The sequence below is a fragment of the Nannospalax galili genome, unplaced genomic scaffold (genome assembly GCF_000622305.1).
Source record: "Nannospalax galili isolate Female #2095 unplaced genomic scaffold, S.galili_v1.0 scaffold768, whole genome shotgun sequence".
Lineage (NCBI taxonomy): Eukaryota > Metazoa > Chordata > Mammalia > Rodentia > Spalacidae > Nannospalax > Nannospalax galili.
This window is the reverse complement of record NW_008360317.1, coordinates 7,090,769-7,101,779: the sequence shown is the minus strand read 5'-3', so window position 1 is coordinate 7,101,779 and position 11,011 is coordinate 7,090,769. Positions and strand designations below refer to the sequence as shown.

At 41.3% G+C, this 11,011-nt stretch overlaps 1 pseudogene; it reads left to right on the top strand.

The window, feature by feature from the left end:
* The first annotated feature begins 8,417 nt into the window (after positions 1-8,417).
* On the top strand, positions 8,418-9,571 carry LOC103727261 (annotated as a pseudogene).
* Positions 9,572-11,011: the final 1,440 nt, after the last annotated feature.

Sequence of the window (11,011 nt, the reverse complement as noted above, 5' to 3'; positions counted from 1 at the left end):
CTCACAAGCTGGAACACACCTGTAGCCCATGGACTTGGGCTTATTGACTGTTGAAGTAGAAAAGAATCAGGAAGGAATTCTATAAATTATGGGCAGCATTCTGTGATTTGGGAAACTGTCCAAGAAAGCTAAGTCTTACCGTGGAGTGGTTGCTGTCAGGAAGTGGGGACAATCCTTTGATTAGGTATTTTAATAAATCTTAACTGGAAGAAGTCAAGGTCAGATGGGGGCTAAAGTCATAACTGATAAAGGAGCAGGGGTCAGAAATATCATTTTTGTAGTATAGACAATTTTAAGTTTGGATGTTCAGATAAGACCATGGAATGGCCTTATTTTTGTCTATATGGATGTCCAGAATGGCCTTGTACAGTGTTCTGTGAGGTTGTTTTCAGTCACCAGAACACAGTGACCCAGAAAAGTTCATAGCAACTGGCAGGCCAGGTTTATAATTCCAGAGCCAGGACCTGGTGCCAGAGCCTCTTTATCTTCCTCAGTACTCAGGAAACAATTAGTCACTGAATGTGGATGACAGCATCTTTGTTTTGAACCCTAATTACTACCTTATAGCTTATAACCTTAGGACTTGCCTCTTCTCAGTTTCTTCAAATGAGCATTTAGCAAGCAAGTACTACAGACTTCCAAACAATGGATAATGGGCATTGGAAAGAAGGTGTGAAAAATAAATAGGGTACAGTTCCCTAGGAAGACATGATATTTTTAAATCACAGCACATTGTATTGTGTGGTAGATCAGGGACACCTTCAAAGTGGGAAGGGCCACTGAGGAGAGTGGACTAACCAGCTCTACTGGAGTGATGGAAATCTGACAGCCTCATGCCACAGTGTGTTTGACAGTTTCAAAACACTGCCTTATCTTAGTTATCATGGCTAAACTAATATCTATTTTCCAATAGCTGAATTGCTTCCTATATATTTTGGTGATTTACACCCTCTTGTTAATAATCTTAACTACCAGGAGTGAAATGTTCACTTCAGGGTCTTGCTTTCTTAAAAATCAAGAAGGGCAAGATCATGATCTGAGATATACTACCTTGGAACAGAAAACATTTATCCCTCAAGCTACTGCTCATCTTGGGTCCCAGGAAGCTTCACTTCCCATCACTCATTGACACAGGCTGATGGAGTCATCATCTGAGTATTATTGCTGGCACAAAGGGAGAGGGAAAGAAACTTGATGAACTTGATACCAGCTCTAAGAGGTTTACTCCAGAAAGGATACAAGCCACTTCTCACATGCCCTTGGCCAGAGGTCACAGGACCCTGTAGAGAAGGGCAACCCAAGCACATGCTCAGGCGGAGGAGGAGGTAAGGGCAAATAGCTCTAATGTAGACCATATCCCAGGCCACAGTTTTTCATGAAAATCAATAAAGAGGAAACGGTATTTAAAAGGCATTCTTTGTATGGGACAGAAAACACTAACACCCAATATCATATGATGTTTTGCTCTCTCTGCTTTTCTACGTGAAGAAGAAATCCAGGTCTTCTCAGTATATGCTGTTGCCTCAAAGACTACAGTGACAGTGGTTATGGAAATCCTTTTCATTTCTTCCAAATACTATTAAGTACTTGAGTATGTGTACTTTTATCTTTTTGGTCTTTTGAGACAGGGTCTCCCTGTAGCCCCAGCTGGCCTGGCACTTGCTATGTAGACTAGGCTGGCCTTGAACTCACAGAGGTCCACCTGCCTCTGGGATTAAAGGCATGCACCACCACACCTGGCGAGCATGTGTACTTTCAAAAGCCTTCATTGACTGTTAATTGAACTCTGTTGCTGTCCTAGCCACTCTAGTGGGTCCAAAGTCAGCAAACCATAGTTAAGAGACCAAGTGAAGAAAACCAAGTCAGCAAACCAAGTGAAGAACTTTTCCTTTATTCAGTAAGAAAAGATGAAACTATATGAAAAGAGAAAGTCCAAGAATATGGAAATGCTCAGAGCTCCTTCACTCTCATGCTATTGCTGTTTCACACGGGCTCAAGCTTTATTCCTTCAGAGCCCAAGAGAAGAAATTGACAATGAGGGCAAGGTGAGCAAAGTGCAATGCTATAGTGTACCTGGAAGTGTTTTCTCAAATGTAGAGCAACTCAAGTGTGATGGTAGTCCCAGGAGGCTAAGGAAGGAGGATTGTGCACTCAAGACCAGCCTGGGTTACACAGTGAAATGAGGCCCTGTCTTGAAAGAAAGAAAAGGAAGGAAGGAAGGAAGGGAAGGCGGGAGGGAGGGAGGGAAGAAGGAGAAAGAAAGGAAAAGAAGGAAAGAAAAGAAAGTGGATCATCAGGGATAATCTTCAGGGTCTTCAGAGTAATTTTGAAATTCTACATTTTGAGTTCACTGACCTAGAAATTTAAAAAATTATTTATTATTTATTATGTGTATGAACGTTTTGCCTGCATGTATGTAAAGTGTACACAGGTCATGCAATGCCCACAGAGGCCAGAGGGCATCAGATCCCCTGGAACTGGAGTTATAGACTGTTGTGAGTTGCCATGTGGGTACTAGGAACAAAACCTGGGTCCTCCTTGAGAACAGCTAGTGCTTTAAACCACTGAGTCATCTCTCTAGCCCTAGAATTTTAATGTAAGTTTACTATTATTTATCAAGTACTGGCATTTGATTTCAGTGTCCCCATTTGTATTTCTCTTTTGTATCATATTGGGTCTCACTTATCAGAATTATTTTAATGTCAGACTCATGAGAAAAGAAGTAGACTAAAGGGCCAACAAAATAAGTCAGCGGGTAAAGGTGCTTGCCACCAAGCTGATCACCTGAGTTCCATCCCTAGAATCCACATGGTGGAAGGAGAAAACCAACTCCCTAATTTGTCCTCTGACCTCCATATAGATGCTGTGACACATTTGCATCCCCTCCTCCTCCAAAATCCCAAATAAATTAAATGTAAAAAATAATTTAACAATAACACCATCAACAACAAAAACGGACTAACTATATAAACACTATGTCCATGCATGTCAGGTCTTGTGGTCCAAGAAAATTTTCCAGTAAAAAGTGGGAGAGTAGAATCCTCTCCCCTGGCACATGAGTAGACACACTAACTCAGAAGAACCCATGCTGTGCATGTCAGTGCCATATTCAAAAGGAAAAAAAGGAAAAATAGACTGTGGCCGCTACTAGATTTGGCTGTTTTCAAAAAGAATGTGGCTTTCCATTTCTGATAAAATTGACTAAGATGTGATAAAAAACCTCTTAGTTATTACCAGTCCTTACACAGTAGGTAATTGATAATACATTACTGATAAGAGTGTAGTATAGTTCAATTCCAAGCACAAATCGCTGAAAAGGAATGTAATAAGATGACATGACCTTGGTCAGTCATTTGCTAAAAGAGGCTTGAGTAGGCTTTATCTAGTTGAGAAATTCATAACTTATTTTTCTTGATTTCTGTTGCTTGGAAACTGCTGAACAGATTCTCTTTAGATTCAACGACAAGACCCTGCCTTCTTGTTTCTCTGAGAGATCTTTCTTGGCTCTTCTGAGAGCTTGTGTCTTACAGGGTGCTGTGCCTCATGTGTCAGCTCAGCTCCCTTCTCCCAGCCCCACAGTCTCACCCATGACTCAGTTATCTCAAGCGTGCTGACCACTCCAAATCCAATTCCTCAAGTCTATCACCCTTAGACCCAATCCCAGAGCATCCATCTGAGCGTCGACTGAGCATCCTTTATCAAAATGCTTGGGACGAGAAGTATTTCAGGTTTCAGAGGGTTTTAAACTTGGAAATATGATTTGCATACAGTTTTTGGTTGAGCATCCCTAAAGCAAAAATCTAAAATATGAAATATTCTAATTTGAGTTGTGCCAGTGCTTAAAAGGTTTAGGATTTTAGAACACTTCAGATTTTCAGATTAGGGGTGCTCAGCTCAGTTTTGTCGTTTGTTTGGTTTTTAAATTTTGACTGCATACTTTAAATCTCAAAAACAAATACCATCTTTCTTACAAATCTGTTACTCTCCTGTTGTCTATATCAGTCAGGACCTTACCTATCCAGTCAACAGAGGCAGAGCCTTGGGGATCATCCCTGACTTCTTGGTCATCAGGTGCATGATAAGTATTTTATGTTCTCCATATAGCTTTATCTATACCTGTTTTCTGTGTGTGGCCATAATGCATGCGGACCCCTAGGCTTTGGAACATTTAGGCTGAATAGCTCTTCTTCGGCTTGGCTAATGTGGGAGGCTTGTCATTATCCATTAAAAAGTGACATTTGAAAGAAGGTAGATACATACACAAAGGGACCAGGATACTCCCTGGTAAATCAGAAATCATGACTATTTCCTTTGTTTCTGCTGGATGGGCCTAGATGGCCCTAAGGAAGTGCCTTTGTCAGAAATGCACCATTAGGGAGGGCCCTGAAGCAGAAATGCAGGTGATGATGGTGATGAAGGACCAGCTTAGCACCAGGGCTAGCCTGCTCCTAGGGAATGTCAGTGAGGAACAGAGGATAAGGCTGCACAGTCATCTCAGAGGACCTCATGGACCATAAGAGAAGTAGCTGATTAACTGAAATTGAAACAAGGGTTATAACCAGGAACTGGTGTCCTGTGGTGGGGTGTAATTCTTGAGAACTTTATACCTGCAAGGTAGACTTCCTGTTTTCAGCTCCCACTTCCCCAGAGCAGAGGCTAGAAGCTGAGGCAGAGCAGTCAGGCTTCTCAGTCTCTTTCCTGTACAAGAACAGTGAGTAGGACTGACTCATTGAGACCCAGTAAGCCCCTGGAGGGGGTGGTTACTTCTCAAGTAAGAGAGGGCTCAGAGAATGAACAAACTCGTGGCAGTGGAGAAACTCCAATTTGTCTGTGTAGTGATTTCAATATGATCTTATTGCCTACCACAGCAGGGGGAATGGACATGCATGAAAGCCCCCAGAAGAGTCATTGCCTCTTGGTGGGTTTTCAGTATTGTTTGGATTTGAATCTAAATCTTTTTTTCATCAGCAACTGTTTGGGGCAACTTACAGAGAATAGCACACTTCCAAGGGGGTGTTTTGTCTTTGAGGGAGTTGGTCCAGTCTTTAGGAAGATTACATGAAAGTTACTCCACAGTATGGACTTAGAGGACCCACTCTGTCCCTTGTTTGCTGTTCCAGGTCACCTCTGCTTCTGACCCACATCACTGTGGTTTCTTACCTAGAAACATCTACTCTTTAATTCCATGTAGCAACCAAGCCTAGTCTTCTGAAAGCTTCAGTGGATTCCCCCACTGAATTCAGAATAAAATTCCTTACCTCCTTTACTATGGCCCAAAAGACCCCAAATGATCTGGCCATTCTGCACACTGGGCCAGCCAAACTCCCTCTCATGTTTAGAGGACTACCCCTCTCCTTCCCTTCTGTCTTAGTCCATTTTCTGCTGTTATTACCAATTACCAAGACTGAGTAATTTATAAAGATAGAGCTTGATTTGGCTCATGATTCTAGGTCTGGGAGGTTGGAGATCTTGCCTCTGTGACCTTTTTGCCACATTATAACATGGCAGAGGGCGTCACATGGCAAGACAGACAAGCATGCTATCTTGGATCCCCCTCTTTCTGTAAAGTCACTAATGTGACTATGGGTGCCTAATTGCCTCCTAAAGGCTCCATCTCCACATACCATTACATATGACTTTGGGGATTGTTCTAAGGGACATATTTCAAACCTAACACGTCTTTTGGGTGTTCATTTAAATGCTACACTAGAGAAACATTTTCTGACCCTCTTTTGCTATTGTCTAGCTTAATAGCTACTTATTTATTTTCCTTTAACGCATTACATTCTGCGTCATTTGATTTGTATGTTTACCTTTCTTGGTTACTGTGGCTGCAGTAGGATGTGTGCTCTGAATGCAGCAGCATAGCTGACTGACTTATGATTACATTCACATCAAGAACACTGGCTGGCCACAGTAAATCCTGTCAAAGGATGAAATGAGGTGGTTTTGTTGACTGCCACAAATTATGCAATTGTACACTAAATATGTCCTGGAGAACCATCTGATTTGTTTTTTTCTGATGTATTTATCTGCTTTTTTTTTTCCTGAGAGACTAAATATATGTCAATATTTTGTTGTATTGAATTACTTAGAATGAGGGTGGATCAGAACATTCAGAAAACTGATTGCAAACATGTGACAAATTAATAATGAAACGGAAATGTTCATAGTCATAAATTAGTCTAAAATATGAAATCTTAAACTAATTGCAATTATAACAGAAATTTTATTCTCTCCCAGGAAAAGAGGGAAAGTGTTTAACCTCATTAGTAATCCAATAAACACACAATTAGGACACATCACCTTTTACCTTCCAAATGGGCAAATATTTTGTTTTTAAGATAAAATTCATTTGTCCAGCCTGAGTGAAATAAATGCAGTTTCATATACTGCTAGTAAAAAGTAAATTTATAAAATGTTTTTTGGAGTAAAAATGTAATGATTTTCACTAAAATTATTATATAATGTCTATATAGCAGGCCTTAGTGATGGAATGCTGTGAATTTATAACAATTTAAGCTAATTGGATCATTATCATATATCATGAAGTTGTTTACTTTGAAAATACCTAAATTAGGGGCTGGAGAGATGGCTCAGTGGTTAAGAGCACTGACTGCTCATGCAGAGGTCCCAGGTTCGATTCCCAGAACCCCATGGCAGCTATGAGCTGTCCTTAACTCCAGAGGAATCTGAAGCCCTCTTCTGACCTCCGTGGCATTGCATGACACAGGTGCATTCGCATACATGCAGGCAATACACTCATACACATAAAATAATAATAAATATTTTTTTAAAAAAGAAAAAAATACCTAAATGCATACAAACATATTACTATATACATATGTAAAATAATGGTAGAATAGAGATGCATATAGTTTTGTGTTTAGAAAGGCCATTATGTTTTCATGAAATAATTTGATTAGAAGGAAAAAATTCCATGCTATGCTATTTTGTGGAAAAAAAAGTCAACAAAAGTACACAATATATCCCAATTTTACTTAAAAAATAAGTATACATGTGACTGGATGGAAAAGCTCATAAACTATTATAAAATGCTAATAGCATTATCTCTGATAGGATTATAACATTTTATTTCCATATTAAATACCACAGATAATATAACTTTCTATGTCTTTTATACTTTCATCAATAAGTATGTATCCATTTATAGCCAGTTAAAAGTTTAAAAAGAAATGAGGGGAGTAAATAATAAAAGTTATATGAAATATTATTCATAGTAATTTAAAAGCTTTTAAAACAAAACAAAAGCCAAACCTTGACAAGGGTAGACATTTTCTACTTGATTCTATAGCGTTAAAGCTGAGTCAGCACCTCCTGCTGACATCACAGGTGGTCAAAGATAAATCAGAGTGAATTCTAATCACTGACAAGCAATTAAGAGTCTGTTATTTAGAAAATCCTATTACTAATGGAAAAAATAATTATGGTGCAACAGAAGGAGGAATTAGGGTGAACCTTTGAACTATTGGATTAACCTCTTTAAAGCCAGATTTACATTTCTCTAGTTCAATCCCCAGATTTCACCAGTAAGAAACTGAGACTGGTGTCAGTCCCTCTGTCAGTCGCCCTCCAGCATTGATGTCAGAGCCCTGATTCCTCTGAACCCAGGCTCCACTGTCAACCTCTTCTCTCCTTTATTTTCCTAACAGAAAATGAAAGTTTCAGGCAGGAGAGATGGCTCAGTGGTTAAGAGCACTGGCTGCTCTTGCAGAAGACCCAGGTTGGAATCCGAGGACGCACCCAGATGGCAGCTAATAACCATCTTTAACTCCATTTCCAAGGGATCCACAGCCCTCTTCTGTCCTTTGCGGGCATTGCACAACATGGGTGCATTTACTTACGCACATGCAGGCAATATGCTCACACACATAAAAAAATTAAAAAAATTTTTAAAAAGAAAATGGAAGTTTGGGGGTATCAATATATTAAGTTCAAGGTGGCAGGTGTGCACCTTTAATCCCAGCAGAAGCAGGTGGATCTCTTTGCGTTAGAGTTCGCGCTACAAGGTTCCAGGTGTTTCTGAAGAGGAGGCGCAAATCCCCTCTTCCATCTTCCTCCATCAGCAGTTGTTTCATCACTTCTCCGGTGTTACTATTTGTGTCCCTAGCCATTGTACTCCCCAGAGTTAAGGAAACAGGACCGTCACCAAACCCCAGCTCACAAGGGGAGCCCCACCCTTGGGTGTTTTCTAACGAAAGATATAATTCGTCTTGCCAGCATCCTCCCCAATCCTGACCCCATTGTTGTTTACTCTTATGTCCTTTTTTTTTTTTTTAATTTTTTTTTTCAGGTGGGCCTGTGTTGCATAAGAAAGCAGGCTGAGCAGTCTTATGTCCTTTTAACATTGATGGGTTATAGATGCCTAACATGAATCACCTGTGCAACAATCGCCTATGTCCAGAAGGGCGGCCCCGCCCGGCCGCCTGCTTCCGCCCGCATCCAGGCGTCCTGAGTCCCAGGAGTGCCGGCAGTCACAGCTCCTGTGGCTTCTGGCCGCAGCGCACTCGGAAGAGGCTTCCGGTGCGGCTCCCTGGCTCCAGAGCGCAGCGATGCTCTTCGCTACCCTGCAGCGAGTTTGCAGCCTGTTCCTGGCTCTCCGCGCTGCACCTCGGCTCACCTTAGTCTATTATCTGTGCCCTGGTGACCTGCAGCGCCTGCCGCAGCTGGTGCGCTTTCCCATGTCACCACCGAGAGGGTCCTCGCAGCCTCTCCCCAGCTCCAGAAGTAACTTGACTTCCATGCTCGAGTCCCCCACGGCACCGTCGCTGTCCGCTTGCCAGGGGGAGTCCTCGCTGCTCGTGGGTGCCTTGAGGATTGACTTTAACATACCTGTGGATTTGGAAGTTTTGGCAAAGCAGAACCCGGAGATAAAGATGGGTAGCCGTCACATGCTGAAGGATTGCATCTGGCCATCGCTATTCCTTTCCGCAACCGTTGATGCTCCGCAAGTAATGTTGCATCCAGTCCTAAAGCGACAGCAGTTGGACTGTGGCGTCTAGGTTACCAACCAGGCCAGACGTGTCCTGTTCAATCGTGCCAAGCTTCTTAATGTTGGCTTTCAAGAGGCCTTGAAGGACTATGACTACAGCTGTTCGTGTTTAGTGATGTGGACCTCATTCCCATGACTTACAGGTGTTTCTCACAGCCACCGCACATTTCCGTGGCCTTGGACAAGTTCGGGTTTAATCTACCATATACTGGCTATTTTGGAGGTGTCTCTGCCCTCAGTAAACAACAGTTTTTTGCCATCAATGGATTTCCTAATGCTTATTGGGGCTGGAGAGGAGAAGATGATGATATTTTTAAACGATTACCCCACAGAGGCATGTCTTTATCTCACTCAAATGCTGTGATCCAGAGGTGTCTCATAATCAGTCACAAGGAAAAGAAAAATGAACCTAATCCCAGGAGGTATTCCCAGATTGCATACACAAAGGAAACAATGTACTTTCATGGTTTGAACTCACCTACCAGGTATTAGATAAACAGATACCCACTGTATCTCAGTGAACATCAAGATACCAGGAGGCTTTACTCAACAAACTGAGGGTCTCTGCCGCATCCCTCAGATTAGTCCTTCTCACCTGTACTGACCAGTAGATCTCCTCCATCATCATTCAGATACCACTCCCCACTCCCCCCGCTACACACACACCTTGCAGATGACCAGGCTGAGTGGAAGGTTCTGCCCCAAACTTAGCTCAGGATTCAATGTATTTCTGCAAGGTGTTTGCCAGTGTAAAAACTGTCAACCTTTGGGGTTTCTCAGACCTGTTTATAGTGTCACTCTAAAGAGTCAGAACTGTACACAGATCAAAATTTAGTGACTGTGGGGCTCATTCCCGCTGCTGAAACGGCTGAAGTGTGAAGTGATAAGAACTTGGATGATGATAGTACCTCGTGACAAGTTGGAGGATGCTGAATTCCAGTTGGTGTGATATTCTTTGATTGCCATTTTTTTAAACAGAAAAATATTAACTTTCAATCAGTCTCATATTTTGTCCCCCTTCTGCCTTTATTTCAGTGATATTCAACTATTATAGTCATGTGTGTGTCTTTTCTTAGCAAAATAATTTTAAAAGTTGAGCCTCGAACTTTTTTGTGGATTTTGAGATCTTGAGCTCAGAGCAGAGACCTCGAGTGCCCTCACTTACAGTGGCGTATGTCCAGATCCATTGTCTTATTTGTGAATGTAAAGATTTTTTAAAAAGAAGCAATTTATGTTATTTTAAAGAAAAAATTTATTTTTAATTATGCGATAGTTCGGTTTTGTGTTACTCTAAACTGGAATAGCTGTTTAGTGTTAAGTCATGACAATTTATTTTTCTGGATATGATATGTAAACTTGAATTTCCTACATATTTTTAAAAAATAATTTATTGAGAATTTCATACATGCATATAAGGTGTTTTGATCAAATCCATGCCCACTCCCTCCCCTCCAATTCCTCCCATATCTCCCCATCACTTTTTTCTGATAACTTCATGTACTATTTCTTCTTCTTTTATTTTTTATGGGGCTTTTTGCTACGCTAACATCCCCCCCCCAAGAGGTAACCCTAAAACCTTTTAAGGATTAGATCAAAGCTCCCAATTAAATAAAAGCTTCGACATTTTTGGCCTTTGGAACAGAGTATGTTGCTAAGAGGCCCAAGCACATTGTGAGTTTTAGCCAAGAAAGTAGCTACTTTTCATTGGGATCTTTTTACCCTAACTGCCTAGCCAATTCCTATCTCCTATTCTTATCACACCATCCTCTAAAGAGGTTACCCAACTTGCAGATAGGGAATCAGATGCAGACTGCTCTGGCTTCTTTCATGCTGAACAGGGACACAGGGTGAGGCAATTGGGGTACCCCTTCAGTGGGTCTATCTAAAAGACTCCCAAATTGTATAACTCTTATCTGAAGGGGGAAAAGAAAGTCCTTGACTGGTGAATAGCAGATGTGAAGGAGGAGTAAAGGCAAGAGTAATTAGCATTACAAGTTC